The following is a 25,879-nucleotide window of genomic DNA, read 5'->3' as shown; positions in this document are numbered from 1 at the left end:
GATCCTTTCCTAAAATCTTTATAGCATCTTTGAAACAAAAGGCTAACTCCTGAGGTACTAGTATAACCTCCTTTCCAGTTCACAAGTCCTCTTGACAGCTTCCCTGTTGGATGAACTTCCTTACAGCCTCTGTGGTTAAACTTCACTGGCCGCCTCTGAGATCATCCCCTTTCATTGCTTATCAGAAAATAAAATCTCAGTATAAACTCAGATTTAGTCTCCTTATACTTCTGGGCACTTATGAGAGTGAAGCAACTGAGAATGGTGAGACTTTCCTCAAAAGTGCATTTCTGCAGTCAGTTATCACCCACACCCCAGGCCATCAGTCTAACACGTCCCTAAGCCTGCATCCAACATCTCCAGTAACAGTCACATTTTCACCTCTTCCTTTGCACTCCCATTAGTTGCTCGATGTTATTCTTTTCCATTGATGTTGCCATAGAAATCAGAATTCTTTGGTTGCAAACAATAGAACCAAACTGTCACTGATTTAACTATAAAAAAAGTGTATTGAAATTAGCAAGAGTAAAGTACCTGATGAGAACCTGAAAGTTTTAGTAAGAGTCACCCACTTCCTACTGGCTTTGCTATTGGAATGAATAAATTTCCACTTCTTCAGTCCTTCTAACACTTGGCGATTATTCCAAGGCAGTTCTAGGAAAGAAGGCTTCAGTTGGGTCCACTGGGCCCCTTGCCCATGATCGGGTGATAGGAGTGTAATGAGAACCAGTTGAAAAACAAATAAAGAAAAACAAAGACAGAAAAATAAGTCTTAAGGAGCCATGCTGTTCCCATAGTGGGAAGATAGACATTTGTATTTATTGCTTTGCTAACACTGTGTATTTTCCCATAGATGTTATCAGGATGCCACTAGAGATGGGAATGAATCCAGAAAGCAAATATACCAGGTATCCACTTTAGATTTTTATGAGCCCTCACTTGAGACCCTGAGGTAGCATTGCCTAGAATGCTCTTATTTTTCCCACCTTGCTCACCAGCCCTGACTCGGCTGTCCAATGAACTATCCCAAGGCACACTCCCAACAACCACATTTCTTGTTTAGACACCTTTAGTGATTTCAAGATTAAGTATTCTGTATAGAGCAGTCATAAGCCAGATTTGCTCATAGAAGACAAGTCTCTGGCTTTCTGGTAGAATCATGTATAATATGAAAAAAAAAAGTTTAAACTATCAGAGTAATTTGAATCAAATGCTGTATTTTCTATGTTCAATTCACTATACCATTTGAATATATAAATATATTTTAATGTGTTAGTCTGTGCTCAGTTTATACTTTTGGTTCAACTTTCATGAAGTTTTGAACAATAATGGACTCAAGATACACCCAAGAAGAAGAAAATCTTTCATTAATATAAACTAACAGTAGAATTGCAGTACATACTGGATAATTTCAGTATATATGCAGATGACACCACCCTCACGGCAGAAAGTGAAGAAGAACTAAAGAGCCTCTTGATGAAAGTGAAAGAGGAGAGTGAAAAAGTTGGCTTAAAGCTCAACATTCAGAAAAATAATATCATGGCATCCAGTTACATCACTTCATGGCAAATAGATGGGAAAACAGTGGGAACAGTGGCTGACTTTATTTTTGGGGGCTCCAAAATCACTGTAGATGGTGATTGCAGCCATGAAATTAAAAGACGCTTACTCCTTGGGAGGAAAGTTATGACCAAACTAGATAGCATATTAAAAAGCAGAGACATTACTTTGCCAACAAAGGTCCATCTAGTCAAGGCTATGGTTTTTCCAGTAGTCATATATGGATGTGACAGTTGGACTATAAAGAAAGCTGAGTGCCGAAGAATTGATGCTTTTGAACTGTGGTTTTGGAGAAGACTCTTGAGAGTCCCTTGGACTGCAAGGAGATCCAACCAGTCCATCCTAAAGGAAATCAGTCCTGGGTATTCATTGAAAGGACTGATGTTGAAGCTGAAACTCCAATATTTTGTCTACCTGATTCGAAGAACTGACTCATTTGAAAAGACCCTGATGCTGGGAAAGACTGAGGGCAGGAGGAGAAGGGGACAACAGAGGATGAGATGGTTGGATGGCATCACTGACTCAATGGACATGAGTTTGGATAAACTCTGGGAGTTGGTGATGGACAGGGAGGCCTGGTGTGCTGCAGTTCATGGGGTCACAAAGATTCAGACATGACTGAGCGACTGAACTGAACTGACACTTACTAATTTCAGTAGCTATACTTAACACAATATAAGAACTTAGGTACTTATGATCATAACATTAGGGGGAAAGTATTGGTTACAACAGTCACTTTAGGAATTGTTATTTAAAAACATATATTAATGATAAACTCCTTTAAAGCTCTAAATGAAATGTTTAAAATTTCATTTGAGCCATCTAGCTTTCCAAATTTATATTCTAATGCCAACATTTATATTATTTATTTGGCTTTGCCAATTAATTTTTCATTTCCATGAATTTTCACAGTAATTGCAAATTCAATTTTGCTTTTAAAGTAGTTTTAAATTTTGAAGTATTTAAAGATGTCAAGAAAGGAGGAAAACTTGGTTTTGGTCCATATAAAAGATAACTTTGCTTTATCTTGCTGTTATTCTTAATATGTTATTTGGAAAGCTCGTTGATTTGGCTAAAGGTTATCACCCATTTTAAGAGTAAGAGAAACTGAGGCAGAGAAATTTTGTATAATTTTATACTTAGCAGTCTTTCCACACTGAGGGACAAGGTACTGGACCTGGTATTAGAATTTGTAGAATATTACAACATTTTTCCTCTAAGAAAATGAGTTATCCATGTGTATAAATAGGAAAACATTTTTCTTTCATGTCTAATAGAGGCATTGGTGAGTTCTTTTTCCCTGTCCATATGTTATGCCTTTATCATTGTAATATTTTTGAGGACCAAGGAGTTGTGTTCCCATTTGAGCCAGTAGCCTTAAAAGCATTTTGAATAAGAGCCATTGATGTATTTTTGTTGCCCACCCTCACATTAGCTGATGAATGAGTAATCCAATAGTTAACAGGAGACATTTTCTCTGGGATGACAAAGGGGTGTGACCCCTCCCTTGCCCTTCTCCAGTCACTGCCTCTGCGCAAATTAGGAGGCAGTTTTAGTGTCATAAAGACTTTCATTCCAAGGCAGACTGAAGTGACAGTAACAGACCTGGGACTCTAGCCCAGAAATGTGGACTCAGCCTGCTGTTCTAACCACTAGAGCATGGACACCAAATCCATGCATTTTCTAAGCCAATTCCAGGGCAGCTGCTTATTAACAAACAGATGTCATTCGATGGCATTGACATCCATCAGAGAAAATGATTCTGCGTGAACCAGTCCCTGGGCAGTGTAGAAGTCACCATTGTGAACATCATCCCAGGATTCCTGCATTTTGCTTTATTAATAATGAATGCCCATGTTGCCTTGGCATTTATCTGACTTGAGGAAGTGAATAAAATTTGACTCTTTGTGTTTAAATGAAATGCCTTGTAAATCACGGCAACCTCTGCATTTTACTCTATTTCGTTTATTACAGAGTAAAGTAAGCTCTGGCCAGCTGAATGGGATGGAAGCTCATTATACCACAAACAAACTGATAAAAGAACAGTTTTTTAATAACACAGACAACATGACTCTTTGTGTTGTAGTATTCACTATTCTGTTGTTAATGGAATCTTAAGAACATGATTTTGTTTTCAGTCAAATATTTCCAGTCACAACTCTAAGCAAAAATACTATAGTAGTCTCTGTTCTTTAAAAAATATTGTCCACGTAAGAAATGGCATCCCTAATAAGTGTAATTTGCATTAGCCACACAGTAAGCATTCTGTTTTGAAACTTGTTAGTTTCTTATGCTGCTGCTGATATACCATCTCTAATCAGTATACAGTTGACGATAGCTATACTTTTTCTAAGCCTTACTGACATTAAAGTCTGCAGTTTTTCAAATATCCCTACTGTGTCTTTGCAGCGTGCCATTTTGTGCTTAGTTAAGAGTCCTTTGGGACTTCCTGGAGGTCCAGTGGTTAAGATCCTGCACTTCTAATTCATGAGGTACAGGTTCAATCCCGGGTCTGGGAAGTCAGATCCCACATGTCACATGTGGCGCAGCCAAAAAAAAAAAAAAGAGTTCTTTGGTTGCAAATAACAGAGATTGATTTTTACCAACTTAAAGAAAATGTTGAATTTATTGAAAGAATACTTGCCTATGTCATAGTAATCAAGGCAGATTAGAATAAGTGGCTCCTGGAAGGATAAGATCAAAACACACCAGGACCTCTAGCAGTAGGTGTTCAGGAGTCTTCTTTTTAGAATCTTATCACATCAGGAACAATGACTGAGTCTGTCATACTCAAGGGGAAAAAAAAAATTCAAATCCCTAAGACACTGGGCCAATTAAAATCTGATACTCTTTTTCAGATCAGGATCATGGTGGTAGTTCTGAGAGAAAAGGAGGTTAGTGTGACCTACCCAAGAGTGCCTGTTATGTTCCACCCCAGTAGATTCTGAGAATATATAAGCACCTCCTTTTTATATAAAACATTTATTATAGCACCTGCTGCTGCTGCTGCTAAGTCGCTTCAGTCGTGTCCTACTCTGTGCGACCCCATAGATGGCAGCCTACCAGGCTCTCCCGTCCCTGGGATTCTCCAGGCAAGAACACTGGAGTGGGTTGCCATTTCTTTCTCCAGTGCATGAAAGTGAAAAGTGAAAGTGAAGTCGCTCAGTTGTGTCCGACTCTGAGCAACCCCATGGACTGTGGCCCACCAGGGTCCTCCGTCCATGGGATTTTCCAGGCAAGAGTACTGGAGTGGGGTGCCATTGCCTTCTCCATTATAGCACCTAGCACTTTATAAATGTGCAATTAGGTTTCCATTGTTATTTTGGTGATTGTTATATTATCTTTATTTTTGTGGCTTATTGACCCCATTTAAATGCATTCCTGTTAACATAATTTCAATGTGTACACAGCGTTAAACATTTATTTGCCTTTTTCCAATGGGAGAAAATGCACAGTGCTACTGATGACTACATTCAGAAGTGATGTTATGGAATAACTTCCTCGGGTTAATAAGCGACTGCTTCATGGTAGGATTTCATCTTGTTTTGATATTAGCATATAGTGGACTGAGGTCTAATATGATCACCTTTCTGTTACCTAGAGAGAAAGAATGAGAACAGAAAAGAAACAGTATTTTCATTCTTCATGTGCATGAATATTCTCACATACCTTCATTTTTGTCTAGATGTCTGTATATATTCAGAGGCTTTATAAACCACTTGTAAAGCCACGTCCTGTATTCAGGACTTCAGCTCCCTGCCACATCCCTGCTAGGACCTCTCCTGCTTTCCCTTTAAACCGATTCCTTTCTCTTTCTTTGCCTAGAGTGTATCCCCATCAGAGCTTCCCTTTTGTAGAGAGTCTTGTCTGTATAGGGGTGGGATTATGTGTTGGAAGCCTTTCTCTCTGGAAGTGGAAGTACACAGCCTCTGTAGGTTTTCCCTGGGATTCTGTCCAATACCACTGGGCATCCATTTTGCAGAAGTACCCTTTAGTCTCTGTGTTAATAAAGGTTCCTTATTCCAGTCAACAATGTGACTCCAACTGTTGCCCTCCTAATACCTTCGTGATATGGGGAACTCCTAGCTTCAACTACGTGGTTCCATCTTGGCGTTGCTGGGTGGAAACAGTATTTACTTAAATTGAGTCCTTAAACTTCCAGACCAACTAAATTTAAAAAAAAGAAAAAGAAAATTGGGTGTGAGGTAGTGTGAAGAAGTCTAAAATTATATCCTTGAGTGAGATGTAAAGAGTTATGTTATCTGAGCTTTGAAAGGTAAATGAGGCAGTAAATAGCAATGAACATAAGTAGAATGTCAGGTAAAACTATACTTTAGTTTTGTCTTGCATAATATATTTGATCCATGTACTATTATTTTATACATTGTTCTTAGGATAAAGGTCTATTGTCATGCATCCACTTACGATGCAAACATGGTAGACAGGATTCCTGAGGCAGTGATTTGCTCATTTTGGCACAAAGAATAAGAGAAATGTTTCTTTGCCAATCATTAAACAATTGTGCCAGTTGACTCTAAACACTGAGGATATACGTATAAGACAGGGGTTCCCCCAGGAAGCATGGAGTCTAATAGGAAGGAAGACATTTTTAATACCAAAAAAAAAAAAATTATTTAAAATGGGAGTATATAAAGGACAATGTTTTGTGACTTTTAGTTTGTATCAGAATCACCTAACAACTTGTTAAAGCAAATATTTCAGGGCCCCATCCCTAGAGTTTCTTATTCAGTTGGTTCAGGGTTGTGCCTGAGAATTTCTGTGTCTAAGTCCTTCCTGGATGTTTCTGGTCTGAGGACCAAGCTCTGAGAACCAATGACATGAGAACCTATGTAGGCATGATGGAGGTCTGTCCTCCTCACCCTGGGGCAACTAGGAGAGCAAGTCAGTTATTAAGGCTCTGGGTTATATAAAGCAGATTGTAGCTGTTTTTGGTAGAAAGAAGATTACATAGATACCAGGTGGTTCAGGGGGAATCAGCTTGGAGGCCAGCTCTCTAGGAACGGTGCACCAAACCACACCAGGCAAGCGGTCTGATGACTAAATGGCCGACGAGACCTGAGCAAAGGTTACAGCTGCAGCTTCAGAACTGCCAGGGGCCTCACTCCCCAGCAGTTGTGGTTTTGCCAATGTGGAGATCGCTTCTTAAAACTACTAGCATCCCTGAGTGCCAGATGCCAGAGCGTTTTCCTCACTCTTGGATTCTGGGTGGAGGTTTCTTTCCCCCCACCTTGCTTTATCTGAGACTAATTGTCACAGAGTTGAACCTAATTGGTGGATCCTTGTCATATACATAGACATTAGATGTGAAGGAAGCTGGGGAAGTGACACTGTAACCAGCCTAGGCCTATCTTCACACATAGCTGCTAAGTCACTTCAGTCGTGTCCGACTTTGTGCAACCCCATAGACGGCAGCCCACCAGGCTCTGCCATCCCTGGGATTCTCCAGGCAAGAACACTGGAGTGGGTTGCCATTTCCTTCTCCAATGCAGGAAAGTGAAAAGTGAAAGTGAAGTCGCTCAGTCATGTCCGACTCTTGGCGACCCCATGCACTGCAGCCTACCAGGCTCCTCCGTCCATGGGATTTTCCAGGCAAGAGCACTGGAGTGGGGTGCCATCGCCTTCTCCGATCTTCAAACATAGCAGGATTATACAAATGGGACTGAGCATATGGAAAACGATAAGGAATCCACCTGCAATGGAGGAGCTGCAGGAGACTCAGGTTTGATCCCTAGGTGAGGAAGAGCCCCTGGAGGAGGAAATGGCAGCCCACTCTAGTATTCTTGCCTGGAGAACCCCATGGACTCCAGGAGCAGCCTGGCAGCCTACAGTCCATGGGGTCACAAAGAGTCATACACAACTGAAGCAAGTTAGCAGCATACAGAAAACATGTCCACTTCAGGGAAGTGTTATGGAAATTTGACTGCTTCTGCTTAGTAGAGAAAGTTAAGGATGGCCTGTTTTATAGACTGAGAGAAAATGCAAGAAAAAGATAGAGCTCCAAAGAGAATCCTTAGTGAGTCCTACATAGCTCTTCATGATCTGGCTTCAGCACCCATTTCCCACATCTTTTTTCCTTTCGTTTTCTCCTGGTCCTTAAACTCCAGAAGGGCTGACTGTCCTTCAGAGTCTTATAAGTGCTGAAATACTCCCATTCCCATCCTTCTGGGAGGGGTAGGATTAGCAAAGTGATGAGGTAGGCACTTAAAATTCTTAAACGAAATCACTGGATTTACAGTCCTCTGTCATTTATATATTACCTGTAGTTGTTCTAGAGATACGGAAATGAACTTGGTGATTTTCCAGTCATATTTCTGTGACACTGTGACTGTAATTCATAGAACCGTAATTTCAATAATCTTTGCTTATTTTTTCCAGAGCTCAGCCAATTTAGTTGAATTCTGTTCCCTGCCCCTGGAGTAATTGTTTTCTATTTGTTTCCTATCCTTGGGGGCCGGACCTGTGTTATGCCATAACAGCAGATGTGTATCATCTCAGTGTTTTGAAGACTGGAAGTCCAAAATCAAGGTGTTGGCAGGATTGATTCCTTCTGAGGGCTGTGAGGGGAGAGTCTGACTCACAGATACTTGCCTTCGTCCTGCATCTCTTGACATTGTCTCCCCTGTAACGTGTGTACATGTGCCTGTGGCCCAGCTTCTCTTTTTCATAAGGACACTGGTCTTATTGGACTAGGGCCCACCTTTATGACCTCATTTTAACTCGATTACCTCTGTAAGAGCTGACTCATTGGAAAATACCCTGGTGTTGGGAAAGATTGAAGGCAAAAGAAGAAGAGGCAGCAGAGGATGAGATGGTTGGATGGCATCACCAACTCAATGGACATGAATCTGAGCACACTCTGGGAGATAGTGAAGGACAGGGAAGCCTGGTGTGCTGCAGTACGTGGCGGTCACAAAGGGTCAGACATGACTTAGTTTCTGAAGATCAACAGTAACAACACCTCTATAAAGAGCCTGTCTCTAAATGAGGTCACATTTTGGGGGACTGTGGGTTAGAACTCCAACAGATCCTTATCTGCAGGGTAAGCCTTACCAATAGGTGTCATACACCATGGAGTTCTAATTCTAGAACACATTACGCTTATAATGCTGTTACTTATGCAGTGATGTGTTTGTCTATCTCCCACTGGATCATCCTCCCTAAGAACACAAGGTCTGCACCTCAGAGGTGCTAGAGGGTACGTGGTAAATAAACAAAAGGGAAGAGACCTGCGTGCCAGGCTCAGCTGTTTGGTCCTGGTCACGTGGTCCATGAGCCACAGCAGCCTGACTTGTTGAGAACTCTGGTTTAGGAAGTGGAAACAGCACCTCCTCCTTGGAAACCAGCATCAAGTCAGTGCCAAGTGCATCATATGTTGCCAAGTGAGGGTCGTGTGCAGTCAGGAAAGCTTCACAGTTTAAAGCTTCTCTATGCAGCTTCCCCTCAGAAACAGTCCATCAGCAATGAAGTGGAAAAAGTATTTGGTGTCTCCTGTGTACTCATTCCCGCTGCAGCAGTAGGTTTAGAGTATATTCTTGCTAGAAATATGTATCTTTCAGCACGTATGTGGGAAAAGGACTCCCATGCTGGTACTTGAAATTGTCAGTGTGCAGCACGCCAGGCGTCCCTGTCCATCACCAACTCCCGGATTTCACTCAGACTCGTGTCCATCGAGTCAGTGATGCCATCCAGCCATCTCATCCTCTGTGCTTTCAAAACAATGCTGACGTCTTCTGCAGCTCACAGTCCCCAGACCACCATGATAATCATAATGTAGTCTTCTACCCCCCCCATTAATATAGTACAGTGTTACATATTTATCACAACAGGACATCATTGGGCATTGTATCCATGGCAATAAACTTAATTTCTAGTGTTATAGTTTTGGAAAGAACACATTCTGAGTATTTGGTGGCATGATAGTAAGAATTTTGAGTTCTCTGGGAAAATAGAAACTTCCTTTGAAGGATTAAACCCAGTGGTACCATTAGATTAAATTTTAGAAAAAGGATGTGTATAATAAACTGTAGGTTTTTAATGTATCTCTATTGATTCTCTGTTAGAGTCAGAAAATATTTCTATGGTAGTCCCATCCTTAAGAAGATAAGCATTTTACCAGGCAAGGATGAATATATACACACCTACAGTATCATAGTAAATATAATAACAAATATGCACATATAAACATATATATGTATTAGACATCATATTAAAAAGCAGAGACATTACTTTGCCAACAAGGTTCGTCTAGTCAAGGCTATGGTTTTTCCAGTGGTCATGTATGGATGTGAGAGTTGGACTATAAAGAAAGCTGAGTGCCAAAGAATTGATGCTTTTGAACTGTGGTGTTGGAGAAGACTCTTGAGAGTCCCTTGGACTACAAGGAGATCCAACCAGTCCTTCCTAAAGGATATCAGCCCTGGGTGTTCTTTGGAAGGAATGATGCTAAAGCTGAAACTCCAGTACTTTGGCCACCTCATGGGAAGAGTTGACTCATTGGAAAAGACTCTGATGCTGGGAGGGATTGGGGGCAGGAGGACAAGGGAACGACAGAAGATGAGATGGCTGGATGGCATCGCCAACTCGATGGACGTGAGTTTGAATGAACTCCAGGAGTTGGTGATGGACAGGGAGGCCTGGCGTGCTACGATTCATGGGGTCGCAAGGAGTCAGACACGACTGAGTGTCTGAGTTGAACTGAGTTGAACTGAACTGAACTGAACTGAGTTCATATAGAAGATATGTATCCTAAACAGTCTTTAAGGTGGGTTCTATTTTCCTTGTCTTCCAGGTGAAGCTACTGGGGTATCGTCACTTGTCCAAGATCACAGAGCTAGCAAGTGACAGAGACAATATTTGAACAGTGGCTGTTAGTTTGGCTTCTGAGCTCCTGCCTTAAATTGCTGTTTCACCCAGAAGTGTTACTAAGTCACTGGTGAATCTAACTAACTACATTTAAATTAATCATCAAGTTATCTATCTTGCCTTTACTACTTACAGTCTTCTTAGATTCAATCACTTCTTTCCACTTCTGCTGCCACTTCCCTGGTCTAGATCAATGTAATGCCTGAGATCATTACAGGGGACCACAGCAAAGGCTTACCAGCTCCTTTCTCCACCTCCTCACTTAGTCTCACTGATCCATATGGCACCCGTAACAGCTTTATACAACACGTTGCATACATCATTCTTTCCTAAACCTGTCCAGTGAATTACCAATCCTCCCTGGATGAAGATCAAAATCTTCATGTTTGCAAGGCCCTTTAGTGATCTGACCGCCACCTGGCTTAGCACAGTGTCATGTGTTCCTGTGTTGCTTATTCGTGTCCTCATCACACTGGCCTTTTTCATTCCTCGGATGTGCCATGCTATTTTAGACTTTAGGATTAAATATATCTTATTCTCTCTACCTAGATTTTCCCCCCAGTTCCCTCAGCATCATCGATTATGCATTTGCCAAATAAATTCTACCCATGCTTCACAGCTTGGCTCAAATTTCATGACCCCATGGAAGTCTGATTTCTTGCTCCAGACTGAGACAGGCCTCCATTTAATCAGTTGACTTAGAAACCTACACTCCCCTTTATGTCAGTTGATATCAAGTCATGGTTTATTTTGTCTGATGTCACTCCCCTGTAAAATGTAAACTCATAACTAAGAATGGTCTTCTCTTTTGTTTCCTGCTGCAGCCATTGTAAATAATGTACAGTCTTTCATGGTTGAACTGTTGAATTTCTATTGAAGGACCAGAGTAAGAAAACTATTTCTATTGAGGCAAGTAGAAAGCAGCATTGGGAAGTCACATTTAATCTCCATTTTGAAGGGTGACTAGGATCTAAATAAGGCTAAGGTTAGGAGTGGGGAAGAAGTCTTTCCAGGAAACAGAAATCACTTGAAAATGTTAGTGATAAAAAAACACAGTGTTTAAAGATGTTGAATAGTGTAGATTTATTTGAATGCAGGGTGAGAAATGACAAGTAGCCCATGATTTTGAAAAGTTCGCTTAGGTCAAATCAGAGAGTTAAGTCGTATATTTATTCTATAAATAATGAGAAACCACTACAAATATTAAGGATGGGACTGATAACATGGTGATTTAGGGAGAACTATTTGCTAGGAATGTGCTTAAAATTTAAAGTCTTATAATCAGATATATTATGTTTCAATCCCAGTTCTCATCTTTACTTGCTCTTTGACCTTGGAAATTATACTGAAGACCTGTATTAGTTAGGGCATTGGCTTTTCTATCAAACAAGTCCTGAAGTCTCTGTATATAATAAAAGTACAGTGTAAGTTAATTTCTAGCTGTTGTCCAATATGGAAGTCCTTGGTAACTATCCCTTAGTCTTCATTCCTTTCATCTGACGTTGTGCAGTCTTCTAAGAGATTGCGGTGTTCAGCTGGCACAATGGGGTAGAGGAGGAGATCTGCTTGCTTCTTCGAAGTTTTATCTTTACCTTCAGTGGGTGAAAACTTGTCACACGGTCATACCTGGAGGCAAATATACTTGTTGACTGGCTAGATGCCATCTGGACAACTCCTGTGTAAAGAGGAATTTGAAATTTTGACAAGCAGTCAGCCAACTTTGCTGCGTACTCTAAGCCACAACTTCTTTTTCAGTAAAATGAGGATGTGAATAATATCTAATATAGAGAGTCATAAAGAAAAACAGTGGTATATTATATATGAAATGTCCCAGCATAGTGTTAAGAATATAAATGATCCACTCCTTTGATTAAGGGGAAAGATCAGAGACTAAATGCCACTGAAGAGACTAGAAAAGGAAAGGCCTGGGAAGAAACCAGGAAAAGTGTGTGTTAAACTTGGTTCTTAATTGATGTTTTCAGTTTTGCTTTTGGAACATATATTTAAACTCTTGAGAACTTGAATGAAAATGATAACTTTCCTGTATTCAGCTAGAGACAGCTCTGCAATGCAGCCAGCAGCTGCTCTCAGCAGTCCTATTCTATGCAAATATCATAGTCCTACATCTATCGTTAGCCCAGTGTTCAAAGATTGCCAGGATTCTATAATCATTAGCAATTTTAATTTATTTTTTAAGATTCATTGATACTGTTTAGTGTCTCAGTGAAACAAACATTATTGGACTTTGCTTGTAACATGGAAGAGATGATTATATCACTTCTTGCTGTTATTGTTTAGTGGCTAAGTTGTATCTGACTCTTCTGAGACCCCATGGACTGTAGCCTACCAGGCTCCTCTGTCTATGAATTTCTCTGTCTATGAATTTTCCCTATGAATACTAGAGTGGGTTGCCATTTCCTACTCCAGAGGAATCTTCCTGATCCAGGAACCAAATCCACATCTCCTGCATTGGCAGGCAGATTCTTTACCACTGAGCCACTAGGGAAGACCATATCATTTGAAAAAATATGAAAACAATTTAATAATGGATAACTCTGTAAATCAACTTGAAATTTTATCAGTAAATATCATCACAAGTAAAACAAAATTCCTCTAGGTTGATACATAGCCCCTGTTTGAGTTTCCTGAACCATATAGCAAATTCCCACCTGAGAAGTCAACACAAAATCCTTAAAAGTAGAAGTAGTATCTTCATCATTGGCCAGTTTTGTTGATGTCTCTTTTCATCTATCTGTCTATCCATCCATCTATCCAATCTACCTACCCTATCATTTAATCATTCATATATTAATACATGCATTTGAAATGTTATACTTGCATTATTAGTTATAATCTTTTCTGTGTATTGTCAGATTTTGACATGGCTTGACTAAGATGATATCCTGTGACATGGAAAGCTTAGAAAAACGGATTTGCATTTGTAGACTAGATTTTAAAAAATCAAATAAAGCTACAAAATGTGACACTTCATGTTGCAATTTTACAAGCTCATCCTTTCATCTTTATCTTTCAAAGAAGAAAACCAATGGAATTGACCTGCTAAATTTATCTGCAAAACCAAACTCTTCTTTTAAAGAGTTATTAAATATTAAGTGATTTTAATGACTCCTAGAAAAATAAGATAGTTAAAAATAACCTTTCCAAGTACTCAAACTGAAAACCTTGCAGTTATTTTTCCACCTGTGTTACTTCCTTGTTTCTTTGAGCTGTTTTACTGGCCAAAACTTTTGAGTTAATTATATCTTGGTCACACTCCATCCTTCTGTCTTCACACTGTCTATGTTTACTCGTGTCCTTACCTCAACTAATAGCCAATTAGCTCAACCAGTTTTCCATTTTGTATTCGTGACTTAGTGAATCATCTTTATTCATGTCACTTAAAGTTCTGTGACTCAGTATTGCCTAAAGAAACATAGAAGCTAATTTTATGATGAAGCTTTGTTTATTCTTGTCCCTAATTTCTTACCTAGCATTTGAGTGTGAATTTGTCATTCTTCTCCATACAGACCCCAGCGTTTTCCGAAGACTTCTCTGTGCTTATTCGGTTCTCTTCTTTCTTAACTTCTAATCTCTACAAGTAAGGGTTCAACCAATTCTTCAAGTCCTGAGGAGTCAATGTTGGAAGGACTAGGAATTCTTAAACTAGAATTCCCTAATTCTGATCTCAGTGCTGCTTTTTGTTTGTTTGTTTGTTTGAAGACCATTGAGCAGGCTGTTTAACTTCTGCAGCTTTGGCTTTCCCATTGTTTACATAGGCCCCCCCAATTGCATAGCATTAGGGCTCTTGGAAGTTGAAATATCAAGGTGGAAGTAACATCTATTCCTTCAGAACAACCAGGGCATGTTTTCTGTTTTTCTAAAATGATAGGAACCTTTTCTATTTATCTTAGGTACTGGTTTTATTCTACGACCTGAATATGAGCTGTTTGAAAATATAGTAATTATGTTTGTCATCTTGGTATTTATTTAGCCCCTACATTTATAATGACAAAGACCAATGTCTGATTTCTCTGGGTATCCCATTAATAGAGTGTGATTATTAGTTGAAGGAAGGAGAAAGAAAAGAGAAAAGGAGGGAAGGAGAGAAAGAAGGAAAGAAAAAAGAGAAATAATGTTTTTGTTTTTACATTTTGAGAATACGGTCATATAATGTGTTTTTAATCCTACTGCTTATTAAACCACTTGTGTTCATGTATGCTCTTAGGACTCAAAAGTGACACTTTCTTATCATTACTATAATTCATTATTAGTTAAGTTCCCAAGTTTGATTAAATTCTGTCACAAATGAAGAAACTTTTAAAATAGCTTTAAAGTAAAAATTTTCATTCTAGTAGTTATATCCTTTCCTCCCAGAAATAATTCCTTTTACATCTTGTTCAAAATATACAGTCTTGTGTTAAATGTTAGTTTGCTTTTTAGCTTAATTTCTTTCTTGCTTTTGCTCAGGTTTGTTGATTAATTGCCTTCCTTATTAGAAGATGTCTCTAATAAATTTAACATTTTGTGTAAGTGTATCTTTCAGCTAATGTGAAAGCAGGATTTCTTAGAGCATAATTTGTCTGTGTTTTATTGAAACCAAAGTCATATTGCGGCATCAGAAAGTCTAGACAGAACGTCTAAGAACATTTACTAGTTAATTGAAATTACCCAAGGCAACACTTCTGATGTATTGGGCAAAGACCAAGATAAAAATTGATTTAGAAACCTTTTTAGTCTTCATCAGGACCTAATTCCTGCCATTGTCTTCCTGACTTATTATACATCATTTATTTTACATTGTGTTACCAAACTTTTCCTTCTTTCTGCACTTTGAATTTAAATGGCCAAGTGGTCCTGCTCTGCCTTAAATACACCCTATCCATGTAGAAAACTAGCTACACATTAGCTGTGTAATAAGAATATCTCAGTGCTTAGCCCATGAGCACACCACAGCCCCAGCTCTGATTCCTCTCCTCTAAAGAGAGGGGTTTGTATAGGCAGATAAGCCGAGTAAAATGGTTAGGTCAAGAGTCAGCCCATGAGGCAGGAATTGTATACTGCCAAAATTATCCTTGAGAATCCCGTACAGAAGGACAAAAGTTTCAGATGGACCCATCTTTCAGTTGGTCTAACACAATTTTTTTTTTTTTCCTTACTAAAACAGATACCTATTATCCAGTGGAATAACAATTAACTGTGTTTGGTTTGTTTCAGGGATAATAGCTAAAAAATACCTTGATACACTAGAATCTAACTTAAGACAGCTCATTATGGTCAGAGAAACTCAGTATCTGAAGTCTGTGGAGGGAATGCCAGTCATGGCTTCCTCATCCCTAGCCCCATGGATACTCACAGGAAACATTCACCACAGGGTATAAGCAAGTGGAAGCATCTGCCGTATTTAATTTCCCTCCTCCTAATTATCTTGGTTTGTTTCAACAAACAAACTTAATTCATGGAAGTGACTCTACTATATCTGAACTATAGTAGAAGACTAAATCTGGGTTTTCTATGTGGACAATCCCAGCTTACCTATGTATTGGTTTTCTTCACAATAGCCTCTTGTAGATTAGAGAGATTAACCACTGGTTCTCTTTTCTACTCTGTATTTTAAATTCAAAACAGTCACTGGAGTTGAAGAAACCTCATATCCCTGAAGAAAGATGATCAATTTTATCTACTAACTTGTTAAACTGAAGTGACTTGTTTGAATTTAACAAGAGTTGGTTGAACTCTTCTTCCCTGTAGACACCATGTAACTTGCCTTCTCCTTGTCTCCTCTTGGTGACTTGGGAGTTCTAATATATCTAGGGCTGAGTAAGATGTGTAAGGTTCATCTTAAACTTTATACATAACACAAGCTCTGTCACATTAAAGGGAGAACAGATCTAGCTAGGGATTTAGTTCAGTTCATGCAGACACAACCAAGTCATAGAGGAAAAAAACAGTTTTACTTCTGTATTTTTTTTTTTTTCTTGCTTTACCTGAGAAACAAAACTTTGAGGAGTCTTCAATACCTTATTCACAACTCAGAGATTCACTGTACATTTCTTTATTAGCAGTTTTAAGAAGCCTTGAGTAGATAACTTTTACATTGATATCTCACTTTGGTTTTGAGTTGCATTTCCCTAATGATTAGGGTCTTCCCTGATGGCTCAGTGGTAAAGAATCACCTCATTGTGCAGGAGATGTGGGTTCGATCCCTGGGTCAGGCAGATCCCCTGCAGAAGGAAATGGCAACCTGCTCCAGTATTCTTGCCTGGGAAATCCTGTGGACAGAGGACCTGGTGGGCTATAGTCCGTGGGATCACAAAAAGTCAGACAAGACTGAGCATGCACACAAGTCAGACCCGTGACACAGTTACCTCTCATAGATGTAATTCATTCCCATCACAGCTTCTAGTTTGAAGAGCTAGAGTTCAAATCTAGAACCCTAAATTCTGACCACAAATTTCAGATTCTTTTTCCAGTAGACCACGAGTCAAGCCAAGGATTTACAGATGCTTGTTTTTAACAAGGAAACCCTCTAGCAGATGGCTGTCAAACTTATGTCTCCCATTACTCTTGAATATGTTTTCTGTGCCTGTCATTGAGTTAAGACATGTCCCATCTGACTAGGTGAGTGAAGTCACTCAGTCGTGTCCGACTCTTTGCAACCCCATGGACTGTAGCCTACCATGCTCCTCCATCCATGGGATTCTCCAGGCAAGAGTACTGGAGTGGGTTGCCATTTCCTTCTCCAGAGGATCTTCCTGACCCAGGGATCGAACCCAGGTCTCCTGTGTTGTAGGCAGACGCTTTACCCTCTGAGCCACCAGGGAATTTAGGAGTCTGCATCTAATACCTTTTTGCTTCTTAACTGAACTTTTCTTTCCTATTTGTTACCTTTGAATTTTGAATTTTAAGCCAGTCTGTATTTTCCTAAATGCATCTTCTACTTAAGTTCTGTTTTTAACAAGTCATTTTGTTTTTAACTGAGCAAAATATGCCATGATAATTTTAAAAAATTTATTATTTGACTTTGCTGGGTCTTAGTCAGGGCATGTGAGATCTAGTTCCCCAACCAGGGATGGAAACTGGGCCCTTTGCATTGAGAGCACAGAATCATAGCTGCTGAACCACCAGGGAAGTCCCCCATGATCATTTTTTAATAAATGAATCTGATTAAGCAAAGCCTCAGTAATTGCTGAATTATTTCAGATAATTCTTCAGATCAGATCAGATCAGTCACTCAGTCGTGTCCGACTCTTTGCGACCCCATGAATCGCAGCACGCCAGGCCTCCCTGTCCATCACCAACTCCCGGAGTTCACTCAAACTCATGTCCATCGAGTTGGTGATGCCATCCAGCCATCTCATCTTCTGTCGTCCCCTTCTCCTCCTGCCCCCAATCCCTCCCAGCATCACAGTCTTTTCCAATGAGTCAACTCTTCGCATGAGGTGGCCAAAGTACTGGAGTTTCAGCTTTAGCATCATTCCTTCCAAAGAAATCCCAGGGCTGATCTCCTTCAGAATGGACTGGTTGGATCTCCTTGCAGTCCAAGGGACTCTCAAGAGTCTTCTCCAACACCACAGTTCAAAAGCATCAATTCTTCGGCACTCAGCCTTCTTCACAGTCCAACTCTCACATCCATACATGACCACAGGAAAAACCATAGCCTTGACTAGACGAACCTTTGTTGGCAAAGTAATGTCTCTACTTTTGAATATGCTATCTAGGTTGGTCATAACTTTCCTTCCAAGGAGTAAGTGTCTTTTAATTTCATGGCTGCAGTCACCATCTGCAGCGATTTTGGAGCCCAGCCTTAGTCCCTACTTATTATCTATGTTTTGAGCAGGAATATTCAATCATAGATATTAAATATGGTTTCAAATTTCTTTCCAGTCCTCCATTGTAAATTACCGTAGACATCTTAAGCTAGTGCTCCTTTCTCTTCTTACCGTACCTGGTGGCCTCCATAATGACTGGATGCACTGCATTCTCACATTTGTCATGCTGTGTTCCCCCTACACTTTTCCTTTCAGTTGAGGGACCCCCTCAATTAGATTTGTCTCTCTTTAGCATAGATCCATTTTTGCCAGGCTTTAAATGTTTTCTTCCCCTGAACGCCCATTGTTTTGGAGCCTTAGCCAAGGTTTCAAAATCCAAATTCCACATCTTTGGCCCTAACTACCTGGACAGTTGTTAATTTCTTCTTTTCTTGTGTTTCTTAAAACATGTTGAAAGTAGCAACAACAGCAAACAAAAACCTTTCTTTTATAAGCTGTGTTTGACATGCCTTACAGGGAAAATGTGTTTGGCCCCAGCTTTTAAAGCAATGTTAAATTACACAAAACTTAAGAAAAACTATAAGCATTTAGTCTAAGGGACTAATGTGATATGTTATCAATCTATTATTTTCTTATCTGAGTTCACAGCTAGAGATGGCCCAGGCCCAAGTGGTGTGGTTTTATCCTGCTTATGACTATTCTCAATGTTTAGATCTTTTGCCCACTTACTTCATTGTCCTTGTTTTTACATACCTTCAGTTTTCAAGTTAGAGAATTATGTAGGTAATAAAAAAAACTTCTCAGAATGTACCAATAATGCAAAAATCACCCTATTTAAATAAAAGAACATTTTAATGTATTTTACCCTTTAGATAGCCTAAAGCTTTTCACCCCTTAATGTGCCATTATCCAAGCATTGTAAAACTAGCTACCCTGCAATTAGCTATTTTGTCGTAGCTTGCAGATTTTCCTCCCTTTGGTATCTTTTTGGATACCTTTTAAACATTATTGCTTCAATAAAAATCTTTTGGACAAGATTGCTTTTAAGTGTGTTTATTTATTTATTTTTACCTTTAGTTTCCCAATAATAAAGGAAGAAAGATCTCAGGGGGAAAAAATGGATGCAGTTGCAACCCAATAAATCTAGCAGTTTGTGTTCTGCTTGTAGCTCCTGTTAAACAAGTTCAGAAACGGCACCAACTTCCTCAAAGTCGCTTTGTATTTCCAATTGCTCAAGTAGGAAAGGTTCACTTAATTGTAACAATATATATATTTTTTTTTCCTGAAGAAGCAATGTTCTGTAATCTCACCAATAGTAAGAAGTCATGTTCAAGGTAAAAGAATTCTCTCTAAAGTCGATGGAATTCTTTCATTGATAATGTCTTCCATTGCTGATGTCCATAGGGAAATAGACTATTTTATGAAATCATGTGTGATTTTATGTAGTAGCTTTTTTTGTGACCCTACTTTGTGCTAGGTATTAGGTACAGGGGTGGGAAATATGTTACAAAGATAAGAAAACAGTGGTTTTGAACTCTAAGTTGTTTTCAAGGAGAGTATAATTCAACCGATAACATCACATCTTGGTAAGTATAGCAGAATAGCATGGTGACGGTGACTCTCAAACAAGCTGGGTCAAAGTGAATTATAAACCTTTAAAATATATATTCTTGGGGTAAGAAAAGGAGGGATAGGTGAAACAGAGCATTTTTAGGACAGTGGATGTATTTCATATGTTGTAATGGTATATATGGTATATATCTTATCATTTTTCCAAACCCGTAGACTATATGATACCAAGAGTGAACTCTAATGTAACTATAGGCTTTGGATAATTATTATGTGTCCAAGTAAATTCATCAGTTGTAACAAATGTACCCCTCTAGAGGGGAATGCTGATTAGAAAGGAGGTTGTGCATGTGTAATCTCCAGGTATATACGGTTAATTTCTGTGTCTTACCATTAACTTTGTGGTGAATGTAAAACCACTCTAAAAAATTAAGTCTTAATAATAGTAAAAAAATAGATGAATAAAATGATAGAGTTAGATCAAAAGGGGAAGTGTGGGTGATATGAATCATCTGATTAAAAATTCTCATCAATCAAATAAAGCTATTAAGGTCTTTCATTAACTCTCTCTGTAGATAGGTAGACAGATTGATCTATCTACCTATTTATCTATCTATATATTTGCCTTATTCCAAGAGATTCTGGTTCTCTAGTTCTAAGTTGTACCTTAGCATCCATAGTTTTTAAAGTTCCACATGTAAATCCAATGAGCATTCAAAGATAAATGTCAGTGATGTCAAATCAAGTGTCTCGATGTCAAAGACCAAGACATTGGTTGACGAAAAATCCATAGCTAAGTCTTATGTATTGTACTTCCTAATTCTATACCAGGGAGAAAAATACTTCATGCCTTTAATACCTGAAGTTTTATATTTTAATGCAACTTGGAGAAGTAGTGATGCATAGAAAGGTCTCGTCTTGGGCCTGGAACTACGTAAAGTGAAAGTGAAAGTCACTCAGTTGTGTCCAACTCTTTGTGACCCCATGGACTATATAGTCCATGGAATTCTCCAGGCCAGAATACTGGAATGGGTAGCTGTTCCCTTTTCCAGGGGATCTTCCTGACGCAGGGATCGAACCAGGGTCTCCTGCTTTCCAGGTGGATGCTTTACCAGCTGAGTTATAAAGGAAGCCCTGGAAATAAGTAAGTGTTCACTTACTGTTAATTTTTATTTGTACCATTGTTTTTAATGTGGTTATTGCGGGTGCCATTAACAAAGATGATGTGAGTACACACACGTGCAGTGTGATAAAAACTCTCAAAGAAACAAAACAGTTCAGGGTGGAGAAATTGAGATAGTCCTTAGGAAGGAAGAGAAATTTAATATGAATTTCAGACAATGCATTGAGTTGAACTGATGGGAAAAATAATACTCTGAAGACAGAGAATGGGTTGTCCTGAATGTCACGTTTAGAAACATGGCCCTGCTGAAAGATACCACTTAGAACAATTAACGTCTGCCAACAGATGAATGGATAAAGAAGATGTATATGTATGTGTGTATTTTTTTCCCAATGGGATATCATTTAGCAAAGAGAAAGAAGGAAACCTTGCCATTTTTGACAACGTGGATGGACCTTGAGGATGTTGTGCTAAGGAAGACAGATAAGACAGAGAAAGAGAAAAACTGTATAGCATGACTTTCATCTGGAATATAAGAAAGCCAAACTTATAAAAAACAGAGTTGAATGGTGGTTGTCAAGGGCAGGGAGACGGGGAAAAGAATGTTTCTTAAGGGTATAAACTTTCAACTAGTAGTAAAGAAGTCCTAGAGATCTAATGCACAGCGCAGTGAATAGAGACAATATTATAATCCTCAAACTTTCTAGGAGACTAGATCTTAATTACCATACTACAGACAAGAAATGAGAATAACATGACATTAGAGAGGTCCCGACTATCTCTACAGTAGTGATCGTTTACAGTTTATAAATGTGGAAAATCAGCATGTTCTTTACCTTAAAGTTACAATGTTATATATTAAATACATATCAATAAAAATGAACTTTACATGCATGCAAAAGAAATAAAACTAATAAACATATATGGCAAAAAATGTGACATCAGATTTGTGTTTTTAGGTGATTAATCTTATGACAGTGGGGAGAGATAATAAGGGAGGGAAGATGAGAAGATGGAATATAAAGTAGAATGAGAGAGACTAGAGGCAGAGCCGTTGTATTAGGGGTACAACATACTCAGTAGCACAGGTTTATAGTAGAAGATGCAGCTTTAAATGGAAAAGAATCTTGTCCCATTTTTGAAACAGTAAAAAGAAAAGAAAAAATTGTGGCTGTCTACATATATCCTGTTCTAAAGAACTATTCCCCTACTGTGATCTCTGTCTTTTTGTATAGCTCCTTGTATTAGCTGAATTAATTGGTTTTATGTATCAATTTCCAAAATAGAAGTAATTTTATTGTTTTAGCCTAATAAAAACAGTGAACCACAGTTTAAAATATATGCACATATGTATGTATACGACGGAATATACTATATATACTTTTACATTTATATTGCAAAGGAAAAATATTCATACGATAATGTACAATATGTTAATTATCCTGTTGTTCAGTGATAAATACTATTACCATTGTGGAGTATAACTACATTCTAATGTAATTCTTCTCTGACTTCCTGTGTGCATCTCTTCCTCTATTTTGTATGCTCTTTTTTTCCCCACTCAATGCATCATAGTATTTTTACATATAAATAAATTAAAACTACATTATCATTTTTAATGACCATATGCTATTTCACCTCATGAATGCTGATATATTTAAACAGTCTACTCATGATGAATATTTATATATTCAAATATATTTGTTTTTACAAACCATGTTGTGATATACACCCATTACATTATTCATTTCCGGTCCTATTCTGCCTTTTTAGTTCTTATTGTTGATCCATTTTTATTTCACTTTGTGTTTCTACTTACTGATGTTCTGTGCTCACCCAATTGTCAACAATAGTAGTAATAAACAAAAAATGTTGAGTATTTAGTGTCTCAGGCACTGTACTGAGTGTTTTAACACATTATCTATGTTTTTAAGTAAGATATTGTTAGAGTAGTTTTAGTTTCACAGCAAAACAAAGGGAAGGTATGAGTCCCTTAGCCCCACATACACAGCCTCCCTCTTATTAGCATTCCCCAACAGAGCTGTGCCTTTGTTATAATTGCTGCACTTACATTGATACATCATCATCATCCAAAGTTTACTCTTGGCATTTTGTATATTCTATCAGATCAGATCAGATCAGATCAGTCGCTCAGTTGTGTCCGACTCTTTGCGACCCCATGAATCGTAGCACGCCAGGCCTCCCTGTCCATCACCAACTCCCGGAGTTCACTCAGACTCACGTCCATCGAGTCAGTGATGCCATCCAGCCATCTCATCCTCTGGCGTCCCCTTCTCCTCCTGACCCCAATCCCTCCCAGCATCACAGTCTTTTCCAATGAGTCAACTCTTTGCATGAGGTGGCCAAAGTACTGGAGTTTCAGCTTTAGCATCATTCCTTCCAAAGAACTCCTAGGGCTGATCTCCTTCAGAATGGACAGGTTGGATCTCCTTGCAGTCCAAGGGACTCTCAGGAGTCTTCTCCAACACCACAGTTCAAAAGCATCAATTCTTCGGCACTCAGCCTTCTTCACAGTCCAACTCTCACATCCATACATGACCACAGGAAAAACCATACCCTTGACTAGACGAACCTTTGTTGGCGAAGTAATGTCTCTGCTTTTGAATGTACTATCTAGTTTGGTCATAACTTTCCTTCCAAGGAGTAAGCGTCTTTTAATTTCATGGCTGCAGTCACCATCTGCAGTGATTTTGGAGCCCAGAAAAATAAAGTCTGACACTGTTTCCACTGTTTCCCCATCTATTTCCCATGAAGTGGTGGGACCGGATGCCATGATCTTCATTTTCTGAATGTTGAGCTTTAAGCCAACTTTTTCACTCTCTACTTTCACTTTCATCAAGAGGCTTTTGAGTTCCTCTTCACTTTCTGCCATAAGGGTGGTGTCATCTGCATATCTGAGGTTATTGATATTTCTCCCGGCAATCTTGATTCCAGCTTGTGTTTCTTCCAGTCCAGCATTTCTCATGATGTACTCTGCATAGAAGTTAAATAAGCAGGGTGACAATATACAGCCTTGACATACTCCTTTTCCTATTTGGAACCAGTCTGTTGTTCATGTCCAGTTCTAACTGTTGCTTCCTGACCTGCATACAAATTTCTCAAGAGTCAGATCAGGTGGTGTGGTATTCCCATCTCTTTCAGAATTTTCCATAGTTTATTGTGATCCACACAGTCAAAGGCTTTGGCATAGTCAATAAAGTAGAAAGAGATATTTTTCTGGAACTCTCTTGCTTTTTCCATGATCCAGCAGATGTTGGCAATTTGATCTCTGGTTCCTCTGCCTTTTCTAAAACCAGCTAGAACATCTGGAAGTTCACAGTTCACGTATTGCTGAAGCCTGGCTTGGAGAATTTTGAGCATTACTTTACTAGTATGTGAGATGAGTGCAATTGTGCAGTAGTTTGAGCATTCTTTGGCATTGCCTTTCTTTGGGATTGGAATGAAAACTGACCTTTTCCAGTCCTGTGGCCACTGCTGAGTTTTCCAAATTTGTTGGCATACTGAGTGCAGCACTTTCACAGCATCATCTTTCAGGATTTGGAAAAGCTCAACTGGAATTCCATCACCTCCATAGCTTTGTTCGTAGTGATGCTTTATAAGGCCCACTTGACTTCACATTCCAGGATGTCTGGCTCTAGGTCAGGGATCACACCATTGTGATTATCTGGGTCGTGAAGATCTTTTTTGTACAGTTCTTCTGTGTATTCTTGCCATCTCTTCTTAATATCTTCTGCTTCTGTTAGGTCCATACCATTTCTGTCCTTTATCGAGCTCATCTTTGCATGAAATGTTCTTTTGGTATCTCTGATTTTCTTGAAGAGATCCCTAGTCTTTCCCATTCTGTTGTTTTCCTCTATTTCTTTGCATTGATCGCTGAAGAAGGCTTTCTTATCTCTTCTTGCTATTCTTTGGAACTCTGCATTCAGATGTTTGTATCTTTCCTTTTCTCCTTTGCTTTTTGCTTCTCTTCTTTTCACAGCTATTTGTAAGGCCTCCCCCAACAGCCATTTTGCTTTTTTGCATTTCTTTTCCATGGGGATGGTCTTGATCCCTGTCTCCTGTACAATGTCACGAACCTCATTCCATAGTTCATCAGGCACTCTATCTATCAGATCTAGTCCCTTAAATCTATTTCTCACTTCTACTGTATAATCATAAGGAATTTGATTTAGGTCATACCTGAATGGTCTAGTGGTTTCCCCTACTTTCTTCAATTTAAGTCTGAATTTGGCAATAAGAAGTTCATGGTCTGAGCCACAGTCAGCTCCTGCTCTTGTTTTTGCTGACTGTATAGAGCTTCTCCATCTTTGGCTGCAAAGAATATAATCAATCTGATTTCGGTGTTGACCATCTGGTGATGTCCATGTATAGAGTCTTCTCTTGTGTTGTTGGAAGAGGGTGCTTGTTATGAGCAGTGCATTTTCTTGGCAAAACTCTATTAGTCTTTGCCCTGCTTCATTCCATATTCCAAGGCCAAATTTGCCTGTTACTCCCGGTGTTTCTTGACTTCCTACTTTTGCATTCCAGTGCCCTATAATGAAAAGGACATCTTTTTTGGGTGTTAGTTCTGAAAGCTCTTGTAGGTCTTCATAGAACCGTTCAACTTCAGCTTTTTCAGCGTTACTGTATATTCTATGGGTTTGGACAAATATATAAATGGCATGTATCTATCATTATGGTATCATATAGAGTACAGTCAGTACCCTAAAAACCCCATGTTCTGCAAATTCATCTCTTCTCCCACCTCAACTCTTAACAACTACTAATCTTTTTTGCTGTTCCCATAGTTTTATTATTTCCAGTATGTCGTATATTTGGAAACATACTGTACGTAACCTTTTACTTTGGCTTCTCTCTCTTGTAATACACATATGCATCTCCTCCATGTTTTTTGTGGCTTGATAACTCATTGGATGTACTGCAGTTTACCTATTCACCTGCTGAGGGGCATCTT

At 39.0% G+C, this 25,879-nt stretch overlaps 1 protein-coding gene and 1 long non-coding RNA gene across 4 annotated transcripts in view; one reads left to right on the top strand and one right to left on the bottom strand.

The window, feature by feature from the left end:
- Nucleotides 1–25,879, top strand: part of GRM7 (glutamate metabotropic receptor 7) — a 935,064-nt gene that overhangs the window by 315,163 nt on the left and 594,022 nt on the right. The gene's annotated exons all lie outside the window — the stretch shown is intronic.
- On the bottom strand, nt 4,964–5,796 carry LOC133234935 (uncharacterized). Its single transcript, XR_009732367.1, has 2 exons — nt 5,623–5,796; nt 4,964–5,157 (listed from the first exon to the last, which is right to left on the bottom strand). It is a non-coding gene; the product is annotated as an uncharacterized LOC133234935 (long non-coding RNA).

Source organism: Bos javanicus, chromosome 22, assembly GCF_032452875.1.
Source record: "Bos javanicus breed banteng chromosome 22, ARS-OSU_banteng_1.0, whole genome shotgun sequence".
Taxonomy (NCBI): Eukaryota; Metazoa; Chordata; class Mammalia; order Artiodactyla; family Bovidae; genus Bos; species Bos javanicus.
The sequence above is the reverse complement of the archived record's forward strand: the minus strand, read 5'-3'. Positions and strand labels throughout refer to the sequence as shown.